The following is a 17,446-nucleotide window of genomic DNA, read 5'->3' as shown; positions in this document are numbered from 1 at the left end:
CCTGAGATGCGATGGTGCCTATCTCCTGGGGGGATCCAGGCAAGAGCTTTTCCACCCAGAAGTGGACTGTAGGGGGACGTTTCCCCAGGCGGCCGTTCCAATTTCATTCCCTCTAGCAGAGTGAATCCCCACCAAGCCAGCCTCACCTGAACTTGATGTGCTTGGGCTTTTCAATTTTGCCAATTGCCTGTCTAGATCAGCGATTCCTAACCTTTTGGGCACCAGGGACTCGTGCTCCTATGAGAATCTAATGCCTGACGATCTGAGGCGGAGCTGAGGCGGTGATGCTGGCACTGGGGAGCGGCTGCGAATACAGGTGAAGCTTCACTCGTTGACCCGCCGCTCACCTTCTGCTGTGCGGCCCAGTTCCTAACAGGCCACGGACCAGTACCGGTCTGCAGCCTGGAGGTGGGGGACCCTTGTTCTAGGTGATAGCACCCATGTTGTTGGATATCTTCTCCAACCTGATGTCTTTACTGTGCTCGAAAAGATCTCACCAGGAGAACTGAAAACATCTGTCCACACAGAAACCTGTACAATAGTGGAAACAGCCCAAATGTCCATCAGCTGATGAATGAATAAACAAAATGTGATATATCCATATAATAGACCATTATTCAGCAATAGAAAAAGATTGAAGTTCTGATGCATGCCACGATGTGGACGAACTTTGACAACGTTATGCCAAATGAAAGAAACCAGTTATAAAAAGGGCACTTGTTGTATGATTCAATTTACATGAAATGTCCAGAATAGACAATTCCCTAGAAACAGAAAGTAGATTAGTGATTGCCAGGGACTTGAGGGAGCAGGAATAGGGTAGACGGTTTCTTTTGAGGGTGACAAAAAAGTTCTAAAATTAGTGTTGATGGTGGCACAATTTTGTAAATAATCAAACAACTGCGGAATCGTAAACTTGAATAAGGTGGATTTTATGGTATGTGAATTATATCTCAAAAAAGCTGTTATTGAGGGGGGAAAAAAGGTCATTCCAACACTGTCAGGCTGGTGGCTTCACGGTGGTGAGTAAGTGATGGGACCAGTGGATTCTGTGTTCATATGCCCACTGAAGCACCTCTTTTGCTGTCAAGTGGGCTCCTTGGTCCAAGGAAGCCATGGCAGGGGTCCCCAACCTCTGAGCCACGAATCAGTACCAGTCCGTGGCCTGTTAGGAACTGGGCTGCACAGCAGGAGGTGAGCGGTGGGCCAGCGAGCCAAGCTTCATCTGTATTTGCAGCTGCTCCCCAGCACTAGCATCACCGCCTCAGCTCCACCTCAGGTCATCAGGCATTAGATGCTCATAGGAGTGCCAGTCTGTGGTGCCACAAAGGTTGGGGACCGCTGAGCCATGGGGTCCCCTGTCAGTGGATCAAACACTAGGTAAGCTCTTGGATAGCCAGCACCCTGCACGGTGGAAAGGAACACTGGCCAGATATGATAAGAGCATGCGTGCCAATCCCAGACGACATGAATCACTGCCCCCTTCTCAGGTCAGAGAGATCAAGTGTAATCAACTTGCCACCAAGTGATCTCCTTGAGGAGCAGTGCCATATTGGGGGCTCAGGATTGGTTTCTTGCTGGCAGCGTGGGAATTCAGCAGCAGTAGCAGTAGCTGACTGACCTTGGTCTTGGGCTCATGTATAATCTCCATCCTGCCCTCATGGCTACTCTCTTCACACGCCCATTGGACCAGCCCTAGAGGGGTGGATGACAGAGGCTGGCTGATGGCAACTGGCCAAATCATTATTATGCCTAGTGATTCGGTGCCTCTTTTCTATTGGCATTAACGTACACAAATCTTCGCATTTTGTGCCCATCCCCATTGGTCCATTCGCGTGCCTCTTTACCAGGCTTCCTTGTCCCTGGTCTTCCAGGCTTCCTGCATCCTGACAGCCAGCCCAGCCATTTGTCACTCCCCGTGATTTTGAATACATTCTTGCCTCGGGCCCCTTCCCTTTCTGTACAAAGCAGATGACCAGGTGTGCTGCCCAAAGCTTTGCTCTTCGGGAGGCTGTTTCTCTAACGCTGTATCCGGCCATTCCTGAGTGAAGCTGTAATGTGGCTGCTGTCTGCTGCCAGCTCACGCCAGCAAAGTAAGCTGACCCATCTGAGGACAAGCTCAATCTTTCTGCTCCTCCATCAGCTGGTTGTGAGCGACCCCCCACTCCGTGGCGTCATAGATGAGAGAGGGGCAGAGGGGCACTCGTGCAACAGCGGTGAATGAAAGGGGTCGTGCAGCTTTTTGTGCCCTCTGACCAGGCTTCCACTTGATCAAGGATGCGTCACTTCCTGTCTATAATGGGTTGCCCTTGGGCTTGCAAGACCTCATGACTTCGTGGGTCTGACAGAAGCCAGATCACTGAATATGCCATGGTCATTTAATCAAGAGCTATGTGCAGCGACAATCCAAGAGATGCTTTTTGAATGGTGCATAGTTTTCTGTTGAAATGGTCTGGACCCTAGGACTATACTGAGATTTTCCTGTTAGAACCTGCTGTATACTCCATACAGCATCTTTTCCCAAAATGAATACCTCTGGTACCGTTGGGCCTGCTGGGGCATGTGGCCTGAGCTCCAGGGCCACTTTCACCTTAGCCTGCACCTGCTGAGAGCCTTCCCTGTCGCCTGGTGTGTGAGGAGATATATATAGCATCGATAACATATGTTTGTGTATATTATGTGTACATTTATGCGTATGTGTGCGTGTATACACACACACACACACACACGTCTTGGTATTGAGCAGTCTTCGCGGGCTGGCCTGCAGAGGACAGGCCCCCACGGAGTCTCTCTCTGACGCTCGTGCCCTTCTCAGCCCCACACTCCTCCTCGCGTTGGTAAACAGTGTCCTCTGGGCCGTCCCGCAGGGAACGTGGTCATGGTGGGTTTTCTGACCTTTCGTGGCAGGACCGCGCTGGTGTGTCCGCGTGTCTGAGTCTTTGATCCCTCTCTCTCCCCTGTTTGCTGTGCTTCTGGCATTTCTACTTCTCTTAGTCGGGGGCCGTCGCTTCTTCCCGGCTTCTGCCGTTTCCTGGGGTTCTCGCTGGGGCGTTAGATCCTGTGTCATGGGGAAATGCTCCCATGTCAATAACCTCTCCCGTACCCAACCTGTCTTCTGTCATCCTTGATCCAGGTGACCTCAGGATCCAGTCCTAAATGCTGGCTGGATCCTACAGTGTCTTTGGGATGCAGTCCTTTTTTCTTTTTTTTAAACACCTACGGCACCTGGTCTTCCTAGGTGGTCTCCCATCCAAGTACTAACCAGGCCCGACCCTGCTTAGCTTCCGAGATCAGACGGGATTGGACGTGTTCAGGGTGGCGTGGCCGTAGACTGTAGTCCTTTTTTCTTAACGGGCCCAGCAGTTCCTGCGGTTGGTCATGTTTTTGGTCTGGTGCTGGGAAGGAGGGGTGCAGACCCTGAGGAGAGCATGTTGCTTTGTAACGTGGAGGCCTCTTCATCATCTCTAAGCGCATGGGGGGCGGTTCTCAACCTTTAACAAGGGGAAGTGGCTGCTTCTGGAGGCTCAGACAATTTGGAGGGATCTGAGGTTTCAAGGTTCTCAAGCGCAGTGACCCAGATGTTCCTATCCCACAACTCAGGGACCCACTCCTTCCCTCTGAGGGGACCTTGGGTAGCCAGCCTGCTGGGATTAAGACTGTAACCCCCTCCAGATCCTTGCCACTCTTCTAATTAAGTCCCAGCCTGACCCTCAGCTTTCTCTGCCTTTGGCTATAGGAGATGAGAGTCTTTTTATATCCTGCCAAGGGGGCTTCTGACTTTCACACTTCACCTTAAATTCATGATTAATCACTCTCAGCCTTCCATTGTCTCCCTCCAAAGCCCTCAGCAATAGCCATCCCATTCCATAGTCCTTATAATTACACTTCCCCGAAACTCTCAACCCCCTGAAATATTACACCCATCTGCAGGTTCCCTATCTCAGCTCGTGATGGGTGAACATTTCATCAGTCGCACCTTTATCACATGCAAGGACTGTCATCGCTCCCTGTACCTCCATGATGAGGCCCTCAGGGCCAGCAGGACAGTGCCCACTTTAGAGCCAACTTTCTAGGACTACTTCCAGCACCAGTGACGGTAGGGTTGGTTCCCTGGCATCACTGAGGTTTGTGTGCAGGTGTTTACTGGAGGAGTTCCCTCAGGGACCACCCCTGTGAGGGGCGTAGGGCGAAGGATTGGGTAATAGGAGAAGTTGTAGTGAAAGCCTCAGCTGATTCCACAGAGAGTGTTGGAGCTGGCCTCGCCCCTCAGAGCTGTCCCCAACTGAGGCCGGGCCTTTGTGCTCCTCCACCCCACCTATGTGTCAGGCAGAGCATCGCGAGGCAGCTCCCTTCTGCTCAGGCCATAGCCTGGGCAGGGGCTTTGCTGGGAGTGGTCAGCAGGCAGCATCTTGGCAGCAAGGGGAATTTGGGCCTCGTCCTGGGTGGGGAGTCTGGGTGGCACACCACAGCATCCACTTTGTGGTGCCACACAATTCAGAACCAGGTTCTTGTGGTGCCCCTGCTCAGCTGAGACCTCAGGCAAGTCCCAAGAGCTCTCTGAGCCATGTCCCATCTGTAAAATGGGTTTCAAGGGATATAGCCAAACCCCCCCACTCCCAGGGCCACTAGGAGTGGGATCTGAGGGTGGCTGTCAGGAATAGTGGGAGCTGGAAGGCTGCATACATGGGGTAGGGCCAGGTTCCAGTCACCATCCGGGTGGGGGATCAGGGCCCAGAGACCACCCCCCACACCTAGAGCCATCAGGCTTCTCATTCTCTCCCTCGACAAGGAATCCAAGGCCTGGGCCAACCTAGATTGGATGAAATGGGAGACCAGGGCTAAGTCTGTACTGTTCATAAAGTCCCATCAAGTTTGTCTGGCTCCTGGAGGTGAGTGAGATGGACCTAGCATGTTGTCGAGTGGCCAGGGGAGAAAACAGTGTTTCCTCTGGAGGGGCAAGCAGAGGGTGTCTGCTCAGACTGTTCGGTGGGTTAATAAGTTAGTGGCACATGGAGGCCGGGTTCCAGGGGCTGGACTCCAGGATGACTGGTGGTCTATTCAACGGAGTGAGCAGAGAGTAGGGGCCATCAGGCCTCTGGCCCCTAGTTGGGGGGCAGATAAAAGTGATGATGGGGGTGAGCACCAGCAGTGTGGCTACCCAATGGCAGAGCACTGAGCGTCATCTGGAAGTGGGCAGGAAGCCCTTTCAGAGGCCATGTGGCGGTCACTTTTGTGGAGGCCTCTGTAGGCCAGGTGATTCTAGGCATACCAAAAATGATCCCTCACAAGGTTGCCATGCAGGTAGAGAGATGGCTCAGAGGCAGGCCTCATGTCCCGAGACCTGGCCCACGGGCAGAGACTCTGGGTTATGGTGGCCGGGAACACCCATGATGTCAGCTCCTGCGGCTGGCGTGGTGGGCCTGACTGTGGGGGCAGGTGCCCCTGGCTGTAGCCGTGGGCCGGGAGCAGACGGCACGCTGGGAGCAAGAGAAAGCTGAGATGGGCATGCGCGTGGCGGGCGTGCCTTTTCAAACGATCATCAGCCTTAGTGTTCCAACAGCCTCTTTCACTTTGTAAAAGCCTTTTCTTTGGAAAAATAAAAGAAGATTGGAGGCAAGTACAATATTTGGCTGCGGTGGCTGCTAATTTGGCACTGAATGTCACCTCCGCCTTTCTCTCCTCATTTCTCTTCCGTGCTCCTTCCCTGGCTCTGGTTGGGCGGGCGGGGTGAAGGGGGTGCAGGGCGGGCTCCCGAGCCTCTTAAGATGCGAGATTCATTTCCTTAAACACACATTGTCTCACTCCAATTTCACGTCCCAGCAGTTCTGGTGAGGAATTAGCAGCCCCTGGGAGAGAGCAGGCGGGTTCTGTTGACACAGGTGGGGGCGGACGGGGGTTGGGGGGCGGCATTGCAAGCAGGGGGCTTGGGGCTGTTTGGACAGGGAGCCCGCAGAGGCCCTGGGTCAGGGGCTGCCTCGCCTGGCCAGACGGCGCTCAGACGGAGTCGGGAGGGTCCTCCGTCAAAAGAATGTGTCTATCCTGCCCCATTTTAGATGTCTGAGTACTGGAGGAGGGGGACTATATTGATTTGGGGGGCCAATCAAGGACATTGAGCTCTCAGGTCAGAGAGGACACTTCGGATAATTCGTCCCCACCCCTGCCAGACCTGGGGGCCAACTTTTGCTGATCCCCTTCCGTGACAGCGGCTCACCATCTCTGGAGACTGCACTGCGCTTTGAGTCAGGCTCCTTGGACTCCTCAGCCCGGGTCCTCACCTCTACCTGCCTGTCTCCTCCATGTCCCTGTGAACTTAGAAGGCTACTGCCCTGTCATTGTATGGGAGAAGCGACTCTACTCCGTGGGTGGCCCCCAGGACCCAGCCCCAGGTCTCTCCCTGTCCTGGTCAGTCCTCAGGGCACAGACTCCCATGGGCCAGCCGCCTCTCTTCAAGGCATTCAGGCCCTTGTGTGCGCAATGGTGATGATCTTAAAGAGGAGGCTGAGGAGGGTGACACTTTAACCCCCTCCTCAGGCGCCCTTCAGACGGCATGATGGCAGCCTGGGGAATTCAGGCCTCCCTGGCTGGGCTTGTTTGGGGATGTCCTCCAAGGCCAGGGCTGCCCTTCTATGCCCTCTCTGCCCTCTCCCTGTCCATGCCCACGGTCACCCACCAGCCACACCCCCACCCTTGCGGAGTCAGTGGGCTGGGCACCTCATAAATGCAAAGTCAGGGCCGAGCCCCAGGAGGACTGCCTGGGAGGCAGCTGTCCCCCAGCTCCCCTGAGCGGCTGCTCATTCATCACCGTTTAGAGGGGAGACCCGCTAATTTGTCAGCCCATTAGCCGGGCACAAGCAGCATATGGACCCGGTTCCTGGCGCCCCCTCCCCGCCTGCCTTGATTGTATCATCTGGGCTCGCTGCACACGGACGTCGGACTCAGATCACTGGGGCACCACCCTGCCCGAGGCTGAGCCCAGCCCCTCTGTGAGGCCGCAGACGGTTTACTGCCCGCGGCTTCTCCAACGAATCTGCATTCGGAGTCGGCGACAAAGCCTCGCTAAGCTGTGGCTGTGGGCTGAAGAGGGCCCTGCTTTTAGGAGACGGACATTATTTTTAGTGTTCAGAAAATGATCATTTTTCCTCACCCACTGTCAGCACGGAAATCCACTGTTTTCTAGATCCTCTTGTCTGTGGGGTGGGTGTGGGCAGAAAGATGGCCTTGTCTCATTGTCTGACCCCCATGCACAGAGTGCATTTGTGTCCTGGGACCTCACAGTTGCAGCCTAATGTCACAGAGGGGCTCTCTGTGCCTGTGGGGTCAGTGGCTGGAAGGAGGGGCCAGCCCAGTGTGGCTGGCCTGAGTCTGGATGTGTGACTGGTACCTGGCTCCAGTCCCTCTGAGGTGATGGGCAAGGGACAGGGGACTGGGTCTGCTCGAGGGCACCTTGGGCCTGTCACATGCATGTAGATGTTCCCTGAGACCTGTGTGCTGTACTTGAGCAAAGAGAGGGACACAGGCAATTCGGGGCTGCGCTCAGGGCAGAGGAGAGGCCTGGGGCATGGATTCTGGGGTAGCAGGCAGGGGGGCAGGAAAACCAGAGGGACGGGAGTCTGCCCAAAGGCCCCCACGGAACCACGGCTGAACAGAACTGACCCAGGCCTCCTACCCTGAGCCTGCTCTGCAGGCCCCAGGAAAGGGGCCAGCTGGAGCCCATCCTCAAGATCCTTCCCCAGCACCCCAGTGACCTGGGCCCGAGACCCCGCTCAGGGGACCTTTGAGGTGCATCCACACAGGTCCCAGGCATGGGTGGGGGTGGGGGAGGGAGGAACAGAGTTTCTCAGCCCTCCTCTCACTGCTAAGAAGGAGGGGGGGCCGCCTTACATAATTGGGGCAATTTGTTCCGCTCTTGTCCTCCTGGCAACATGTCCCTCACCGCCTCCTTGCTCGGGGAGCCCTTGACGGAGCTAGAAGCTCAGGCGTCCCTCCCTCCTGCTGGAGGTCGCTGAACAGAGGACATGGGAGCCCAGAGGATCATCTCCTCTAGGACCTGATGGGCACCCAGGTCTGGGAAAAGTGGGGGGTGGAGTAGAAGGGACAAGGTCACACCATGTGCCGGGGACACGCGCCTGTTGCCCCCAGCCTGCCAGCTGACCTCACCAGTTCTCAGAGAGTTCACACCAGCAGACCAGCCCCGCAAGGCTCCTGTGATTCGCAGGGGAGCATAGCTGCCTCCCCCAGCAGCTTTCTCCGCAGGCCCTCGGGCCTAGCTGCTCACGCACCCCCACCTTGCTGGCTGTCCCCCTTCCAGCTGGGTGCTCTCTCCCGGCTCATTCATTCATTCATACCCGTCTTCGGGAGAGTCTCCTCTGCTAGACCTCCCTGGCAGAGAAGGAAGGGCCAGCAGCTGGAGCCTGGATCTCCCTGGCCCCGCCCTCCTGCTGACTCCTCCCTCTTCGATCTCATTTTACCTATCTGTACCGTGAGGTCCTTGCTAGGCCAGGATGGTTTTCTGTAGGTAGAAGCATTTCCTTGGGGCGTGCCCACCCTCGGGCCCAGCTCCGATCTCTGCTTGTCCTCTGTGCAGTCCCACTGGACAGACAGGTTGGCAAATGAGCCTTCAGGGCCTGGTGGGTTCTTTGGGTGCCGGTAGAGCCACTGAGCAGAGCAAGGATCCGATTGGCACCATGAATCGATCTGAGTGGATGATCTTGGGCAAATGAGTGAGGGGCTGGCTGTCCTGAAGGGGCTGTGCTTTCGGGGAGGAGACACCCAGGTGCCTTTAAGAGATGGGCTCTCCAGGGACATTCAAAACAGGATGAGGTTCGCAAACACCCAACTCACTAGCCAGAGCAGCTTCCCAGAGGAGGGGGCCTGGGACCAGGTCGGGCTGAGGACGGTCACAGGATCCCATGGGATGGAAACCAGCCCCTGGGAGGTAGGTGGGGGTCTGGACCGGGTCTGTGTTCAAGTGTGTGGTTCGTCTGTGTAGTGTTGAGTCCCAGGTCCACCAGTTATTCTCTGTGCCTCGGTTGCCTTGTCTGTGAAATGGGGACAATGTCTGTAAGGGGCTTGTAAGGATTTGATACTATAGGCAGCCGGCATGGAGGCTCACTTCGGGCCCACTGGGATTGGCAGCTCGTCCTGTGGCAGCCCGTCGTCACCCCACCAGGCAGCTCCCCAAGCTGGGCAGCAAGAGGTGGGGGCCCAGGCGCAGCAGTCTGCCTCCCCAGAGCACAGCACACTTACTTCGAAGTTCATGGCTATTCAGATCAAGGCCCTCGCAGTGTTTGCCAGTGTAGCCAAGGCAGCGGTTCCTGTTTGCACAGTTCGTTTACACGGCAAACACTGTGCGTGGACGCAGTGAAGGCAGACATTGGCCCCAGTGGCTGCTGGGGTGCGTGCGTTAAGGAGAGCGAAGCTGGAGCCAGGGGTGCCAAGGACTGTCTCTCCGTGAGGTGCGGAGAGGGGCCAGAGCCTGACCTGGTTGGTGCGCCCAGCTGGGAGTGAGTGTAGCGATCACTGACTTCCGGCTCTGGAAAACCCTCGTGGAGTGACTACCCTGAATTTTTTGAGTCTAAACATTGGAGCTTTCCCGTGAGGTCCCAGGAGAGCCTCTGAATGATGGAGCGAGGAGGCGCCCCCTGGGCATGTGTCTCGGTGCACACGCCCTTCACATGTGCCTGTCCTCGGCATATCTTCAGCACACGTGCAAGGCATCGGTGTCTTTATTTACGCTTCTGACTCGTTTCACAGAAGATTTAAGGGCACTTGCAAGAATTTATAAAAGTCAAGAACAGCCTATAAATTGGGGATAGGAGAAAAATGAAAGGAAAACCAGAGGAAGGAGCTGGGAGGTGCCGGCAGAGGACGTGGACAAGACGGCCGCAGCACAGTGTCTCCCTTGTGCACTTGCACACTTAACCATGGGCAGGCTCCAGCTTGGCTCCGGCGCCCACAGCTTATCAGTGCCCGGCACTCGGGCCTTGTGATCAGAGGAGGGAGCCCAGCCAGGCCTCCTGGGGACCCTGGTCCGGAGGTGACTATCAGCCAAGCCATGCTCTTTCCCCCACCCAGCCCAGCCGTTAGGAGCCTCTCCAGTGCTGTGTCCAGCAGGAGAATTTAGGGCCATGACCTTCAGGTAGCCCCAACCACCTGGGGCCAGAAAAGTTCTACTGCTTAAAATATTTCAGATGGCCAGACCCTCTTTTGAGGTACAGGTGGAGACCCATAGAGCCTCACCCAGGCCTGGGGCTGCTGGACATCCAGTGACAGTGGACAGGTCCATCTGGGCGGTGGTGCTTTCACCACGAGCCTCTGTGTGAGGCACGGGCAAGTGCAAGCGCTTCCTGGGCACTGGGTGTGACTGCGGCGAGGTTGGAGCGCGTCGTGCAAGGTCACCAGAACTACAGTGTGTGCTCAGGTGTGGGGATGACCCTGGGATGGCCTTGCCCCGAGGCCGCTGGGAGGCCGCAGCCACCTCCCAGGCTTACTCCATCTCTGTCTTTATCCCTTACACCTGACATGCCAAGAGCACCCAGCCTGAGGGCCACTCATTGTGATCAATGCTGTCACTATATGGGGACACCTTCAGTAGCCAGTCTCAGCAGTGAAGGCAGACTTCCGACCTGCCAGGCCTGGAAGAAGGCCGTGTGAGAAGGCATCGGCACCTTGCGTTTGACCTTTGATCTTTGAGGCATGCCCCAGAAGGCCTGGCCGAGGCAGCTCAGGGCCGTGCGGACGCAGAGGGTGAAAGCTTATGCCAGCCACAAGCTAATAAGAAGCAGGGCTGGAACTCAGGCCCATGGCTTTTTAGCCATCCTCGGCTGCAAGTGCAGGGGACTTGGGCTGGGAAGTCTCCCCTTGGGACAAGTTCTGACCCTCCTGGCACCTCAGTTTCCTCCTGTGTAAGCTAAGAAGCCAGTTGCTAAGCCCTCCCTGGTGTCCTTGTCACAGGTCAGGGAGGGAGATGGATAAAGAAAAATCAAGTAAATCAGGTGGGCACCCCCCCAACACACACACACACAGGAAGTCTACCTGTGGAATCTCAGATGAGGTCTGTGTCTGGCCACGCTGCAGTCCCTGAGGGACCTGCTCCAGCCCCTGAAGAGGGCTGCCCATCCTGGCCTGTCAGCGCTGGGAGGGGCAGAATGCAGGCGATGCAGGCAGAGGAATCAGATTTGTCCTTGGCTCCCTGACCTTCAGAGCTATGCCTCGGCCCAGCCTCACACCCATTTCCCGAGGGTACTTATAGGGGTACGTTTCTGGTGGCTCTGGGCTAAGAGATAAGAGTCCTCCCTGGCCCACCAAGGTTCTGATGGAGCCTCGTACCCTGGGTCCCAGAGCCCTTCTCCCCACCCTGTCAAAACTCTCACTCCTGAGAGGCGGGAGAGGGCCTTTTGGGGCTGAAGACAGGCCCAGAGGGCGAAGGAGTTGAAGAGACCAAATGGGAGGACAATGACCAGGCCCTGGGCCTCTCTCCTTGGGCTGTTACGTGGCCTGCTCTGAGGGCAGGGTCCATGCCCAGGGCCATGCTGGGCCAGGGCTGCTCAAAGTGGTGACCCAGGTAAAAGGCAGACCAGGTCTGTCCGGCAGGTCGGGGCCTGGAACTGACAACTGAAGTCTGACCAGCCCAGCAGCGCGGCCCCCCCACTCACTGCCCACCGTCCCCAGCCGGTTCCTCCACCTGCCGGAGCCTTGGTTTCCTCAGCCGTACAATGGGGACAGTAACCAGGCCTGCCTCTTAGGATAGTCGTGACGAGGAGTTAGTGGGTTATGTGCTGAGCCCGGGGTGGCCACGTGGAGTTGTCACTGTCACTGAGTGTCCTGTGGTTCAGGGACAGGAGTCCTGGTGGAAGGAAGGGGGGGCCAGCAGGGTGGGGAGGCGGCGGGAGCGAGCTGAGCCGGGGTGGGTGGCACGGGGGCCCAGACGCGGCACAAACAGTCTGTTCCCCATAAACATGGGCGCCCACACCAGCCGGCCTCCACCCGGCGACTTCTGCGAGTCGGGAAAGTGTGGGTATGTTTACTCACACTCCCCCGTGCCAGCTGGTGTGCTGGGCACAGCTTCCCTCCCAGCTGCCTCGACAGCCGGCGGCTCCCAGCTCAGGGGAGGGGGAGCAGACAGGGGCCCCCAGAGCTCGCCTGCAGTTCGATTCACCTCGGGCTCAAGTCACTCACTCTTGATGCTGTCCGGGACCAAACTGAGAAGACAGGGGGCCCTGGGAGTGTCCGTGGCCCGTGTCTGTGCGGCTGGGCCATGCACAGCTCCCCTGCTCCCCAAGATCACCAGAGTAGACAAAGGCCTGTGGCCAAGGCCAGGGACTCATGCCGTGAGTTTAGGCAACAGGTATCCCTCTAGTGGGTCCAGCACCCCTGCCTTTGTGGTAAGTGTTTCCCGCTGGGGCGTGGGCAGCACCCGGAAGCCTCAGCACACCCAGAACCAATGGGGCACACTGCACGTGGGTTCCCCACGTCTCAGGTTCTGTGCTCTGCGACCATCTTGTCTGAGCTCAGCCGTGGCAGCCACAGGAGGTGCACGCATCATCCCCACGAGGCCAGGACAGATTCTGGCTGGGAGGAGTCTCTGTGACACCGCACCACCCACCAGCAGGCCTGGGTCAAGCATCTCAGACTTGAGGAGCTGTGGGAACCTAGAGGAAGAGGTTCAGAGAGAGGGCTTTTTAGGCAGGTACTAAGTGGCCCATGCTAGAGCTCTCTCTAACTTGTGACCTTGGAGATGGGTTATAGGTGATGGACACCTGGCTTTTAGGCAGGTACTAAGTGGCCCATGCTAGAGCTCTAACTTGTGACCTTGGAGATGGGTTGTAGGTGATGGACACCTGGCCCTGAAACATTTGCTTTGAGGTACAAAGGAGTGTGCCCAGTACTGACACGGGCAGTCAAGGACACTGGAGTGTGCCCCCTTTCAGTCCCCATGGGTTTGGCCAGTTGACATTGTCACTTCTGTGGTCGGGAGACACTCACCCCCCATTGGATTCCTTTCTCACCTCCCACCCGACCCCAGAGTATCCCCTTGAGCTCCAGGGGAGCCAGAAGCTAGGGAAGACAGAGTCACTGGCTGCGCTGCACACAGGCACGCAGCCATGGGGAAGCTGTCACCTAATGGTAACAACCTAGAGTCCAGGGACCATGCAGGGCGACCATGGGCGACTCCCTTCTTAGCATCCCCAGCAGCTGGGCTTGCATACATCCCGTAATGGGGCGCTCACTATCTACAGGCAAAGCCCCCAGGTTTGGGGGCCCAGAGTGTGAGAAAGTTGTTCCGTCTCCCCTGCGCCGGAATACGCCCCTTCCTCACAGACGCCACCAGGAACCTGGGAGAAAGGACCTCTCGCACTTGGGATGGACGGAGGCCACGGCCCCTCCGGGACTGCTCCCACCGGAAATACGCGGGCCTTAATGCCAGAGGTCTCGTCCCGAGTCAGGTCTGGGCGAATAACGGATGGGGAACCCGAACTGGCATGGTTCTGAAGCCAATCTAGAAACTCGTGTCTGTTTCAGAGGAGCGAAGACGGGCCTCACCCGTGGGCTCTGTGGTGGGTCACGCCTCGCAGAGGTGGGGGTCTGTGTTGGGGAAGTACAGGGAGTTGGGACAGATTGGCTCTAGCTCAACTGGAAGGATTTGGTTTATTGTTTTGTATTGGGTTTTGTGTCTTTTGAAAAACAAGAGATTGAGCCTTTTTATGACGTGGATTTTACAGCGTAACGAGCCAGCATAATTTCCCATTCTCAGCAGCAAGTGCACTTTCTACACTAATTGCATAATTAGACATAATGTACTAATTGCGGTAATGGATGACAGTCAACTAAACTTTAACTTTAAAAACAGGGAGGCGTTGCTGGGGGTAGGGGGGGGCTTGGTGCCCCTGTGAGTTTTTTGAAGAAAAATGTGCTGGTGAGCTCCTAGCAGCTGCCTCTTGGGGGCCAGGGGAGCCACCAGGGCCTTCTCACCTTGTGATCTAGGCTTTTTTCACCACCTTCATACCTCCCTCCCGCCCACTCAGCCTCCCTTCTGCCACTGAGCTGTCTGCTAGGTTCCCCTCCTCCCGGTCACTACTCCTGCCTGGGATCCCTCATCCCCCGTCCCCTGCCACGTCTGGCAGATTCTCGCCCAGCCTTCCAGACTCTGCTCAGATGGCCTCTCCCCCAAAAAGCCATCCCCGTCTTTTCCTTGACGCCCCTCCCAGCCATAACCAACCAAGCCACCCCCACTCTACTGCTCACCTCTCCCCAACGCCCCCCTCTGCTGTTAGCAGTGTGAACGGACATCTGTCCCACTGGCTAGTGAGCCCCAGGAGAGCAGGAACAAGGTCCAGTCCATCTCTGCTGCCCCAGGCTCACGAGGGCCCCAACAAGAGCCTGTGGCGTGAATGTGGGGCACCCCGGTGGGCCTGTAAGGACGGGGGTAGGTGGGAGGACATAGGACCATTAATGGGACACTGACCCAGGATGACCACATCTTCACCTGTCCCTGGAAGCCAGGCCAGGAGCCCTCCCTGCTCCCATGCTGCCACCATAGCCCATGCGGGGCCACATTGAAACGGCTTGGGTAGGCGTCCTTGACCGCCTCCGAACAGAAAGTCCATTCCAAGAAATCCCTATTTGATACGAAGGCTAGTTGTTAATAATGTGACAACTAACATTACAATGTACCGACCCTGCTTATGGCACGACACCATATACAGCTGACTCACTACAGAGCTAATCCACCACGGGATGGGAGCAGCGTGGCCTGGCCACGTGGGAGCCTAACGTGGCAGCTGGTGAACGCCAGCAGCTGGTGAAGGCTAAAACCAGGTGGCACCTAACCCCTGCCCGTGCACCGACTCTGCTCTGAGGGCTCCGGGGCCACACACCCTTGCCTTGCTCTCAGTCCTGCACCAGGAAGGCCAGGGAGGGCCACAACCCCTGCCCCAGGGAGCTCGCAGCCACACACACGGCCCAGGGCCTAGTGTGGCCCCAGAGCAACCCCTCAGTCCGATCAGGAACTGGGCTATGGGGCTCCAGGCTGCTTGGGTGAGGGGAGAACCCAGGAGGTACAGCTGTCCTAGGTCTGTTCTGCATGCTCATAGTAGGAGGGGTCCCCAGATACTCGGCTTCTCCATCAATCCTGTGATCTTCAAGGGTGATTTAACAGCCATGTCGATACCCCTGATTTTCCCCACGAAGGCACGAGACAAGGCCAGCAACCTGGCAGGGCAGAGGGCAGGAGCTTTGCCCTGACTGGCTGTGGTCCCTGAACTGATCACTACCAGTCCTCTCTCACCCCACCTCTATCCTGGCCCAGCTCAGGGTCCCTGAGCTCCCATGAGCCCCCATCTTCCATCCAAGGTTTCTCTGATCCCTGTCACAACTGTACCCCATTCTAGCAGCTGACCCCTGTCTCCAACACCAGACTCCATGGCCTCCAGCGCTTGCCCATGCAGACCGGCCTAGGGAGGCCCAGCCCACTGTCTCTAGTCCACTTGCTGCTCTCCCTCTAGAGACCTGATGGCGTGAGGGCTGGGCAGTTAGGACCCCCCAGGGGCTGTTCCTTCGATACCAGGGACTGGACAGCAAGACATGACTAGACAGGGTTGGAGAACAGCAAATTTCCAGGGGTCAGATTGTGGGGCTCAGCTCCCTCCACCTTGCCTGTGCCCTCCGTTCCCAGGGCCCTGGGCAGAGGGAGGGGCCGGATGCTGGAGCACGCAGCCGAACCCCCTGCCGAGTCTGGGCCTTTGAGGAGACAGCCAGCAGCAGGGCCCAGCCTGCATCAAACCTTTCTCGTTCTATTTTCTTTCTGATTTAATTTTCCAGAGATTAGGGCCTGTTCACCTTCGCTGCAGAGAGGAGCCTCGCGTGCATGCCTGTTTTTACTCGCAGGATCGAGTGGTTGATTAGTGGATCAGGCCGCTTCTGCCAGTCCTCTCCCTGCTCCTCCCCACCCCGAGAGTGGCCCTTCTGCCTTCCACGGGCCTTACTTAGGCCTTTGGCATCACCCCAAGTCCTCCCCAGGCCCACAGACCCCCAGCTTATCCCACATGCCCTCTTTGCCAGAGGCTTCACCTTCACGTTTGGGGTTAAGTCCTAAGAAGAGAACTGTACAGAGTGTGACCTAAAGCCAGGCCTGTGGATCAGACAGACCGCTTCAGTTCTGAGCTCTGCTGTGGGACTTAACCTCTCGGGCCCTCATTGTCCTGTCGGCCAAATGGGCATGATCAGAAGGGTCCGTCCTCAGGGCCACCTGCCTCAGGGTGGCCAGAGCCAGCACTCAGCTGTTCCCGTGGCTGTCGCGGTCTCCCTTCCCCCTCCCTTCCTCTCCCCACCCTCCTCACCCTCCTGTCCTCCCTGCACCCACCTCCTCTGCCTGGGCAGGTTGGGGGCTGATTGGGGTCCAGGCCCCCCGCTGCTATCTTTCTGGGGCTTTGCAAAATGCCTCTTCAGTCTGACGGAGGCCCACCCAGGTCACTAGTCTTGGGGCCTTTTGTCTCCTTGGTGGCTACCTCTGTGTTCCAGGTACCTCAGCTCCACTCTGTCTCCTAGTCAGCACTGTTGAAGCCTGTGGCGACCAGGCCGACCAAGCTGGCCCCTTCTGCCCCTGCGAGTGTCCAGGCTTCCTGTTCGAGGTCACCATTCATCCAGGTGTCCTCCAGGCTCACCTCCCCTTTGTGTGAAGCCAACCCAGGAAGCAGGAAGCTGGCCAGAGGGTCTGGGGCCCCTGAGGAGGCCTGGGCCCCACAGGCCCCGGAAATCCCCAGGCCAGAAGGCTGACCAGAAGGGGCATTTAACAACGCAGTTACTAGAGGTGAAGGAGGTGAGGGTCCGGCCGGCATTCGGAGGCAGGGCGAGGAGATGAGGGGAGACATGGAGGGACAGGTCTCAGTAACTGACGAGGAGGTACCTGCCCTTGAGGGGAAGAGGACGCCCAGGTGACTGGTGGCCGTGTGGGATGGAGGGAGCAGGGACTCTTGGGAACAAGGGTGTACAAACTGCCTCCTGAGTTGTCCCTCGGGGCCTCAGCCACCCCTGCTCTCCCCGTCCTCAGCCCCTGTGCCATTGTGTCTCTTGCCCCGCCTCCCCGCATGCCCACCTGGCTCCAGCCAGCCTGTCCTCGAGTCTACTGTCCTTTCCCCTCCATTCCCCATCTCCTACATGGGATGGAGCCCCTGCCTCGTCCTCCCCATCACAGCTGGCACGGAGCTGCAACAAGCTGTAGACCTGTGGCCTGTCCCTCTCCTGGGCCTCGCCGCCTGTGCGGAGGTGGGGGCCATGCAGGCTGGGCTGCTGTGGGAGCTGTTGGGTTTTTCCAGTTAGCTCGTGAGGCCAAGGACACCGGCAGGCACGCAATCCTGCTGCAGATGTTGAGGCCCTGAGCCCGCCGTGCCCGGGCCCGTCTGTTCCTTCGGAACTGGCCCCAGGGACCAGGGCTAGAGGCTGGGGCTCA

The 17,446-nt window shown here is 57.4% G+C and overlaps 1 protein-coding gene and 1 non-coding gene across 2 annotated transcripts in view; one reads left to right on the top strand and one right to left on the bottom strand.

Annotated features, from left to right (window-relative positions):
• Positions 1-17,446, top strand: part of CACNA2D2 (calcium voltage-gated channel auxiliary subunit alpha2delta 2) — a 149,047-nt gene that overhangs the window by 64,272 nt on the left and 67,329 nt on the right. The window lies entirely within an intron of this gene.
• LOC112477550 lies at positions 3,214-3,332 on the bottom strand. The gene has a single exon (XR_003045505.1). It is a non-coding gene; the product is annotated as a 5S ribosomal RNA (ribosomal RNA).

Source organism: Pteropus alecto, unplaced genomic scaffold (genome assembly GCF_000325575.1).
Source record: "Pteropus alecto unplaced genomic scaffold, ASM32557v1 scaffold53, whole genome shotgun sequence".
Taxonomy (NCBI): domain Eukaryota; kingdom Metazoa; phylum Chordata; class Mammalia; order Chiroptera; family Pteropodidae; genus Pteropus; species Pteropus alecto.
Note: the sequence above shows the minus strand (reverse complement) of the source record. Positions and strands in the feature narration are given on the sequence as shown.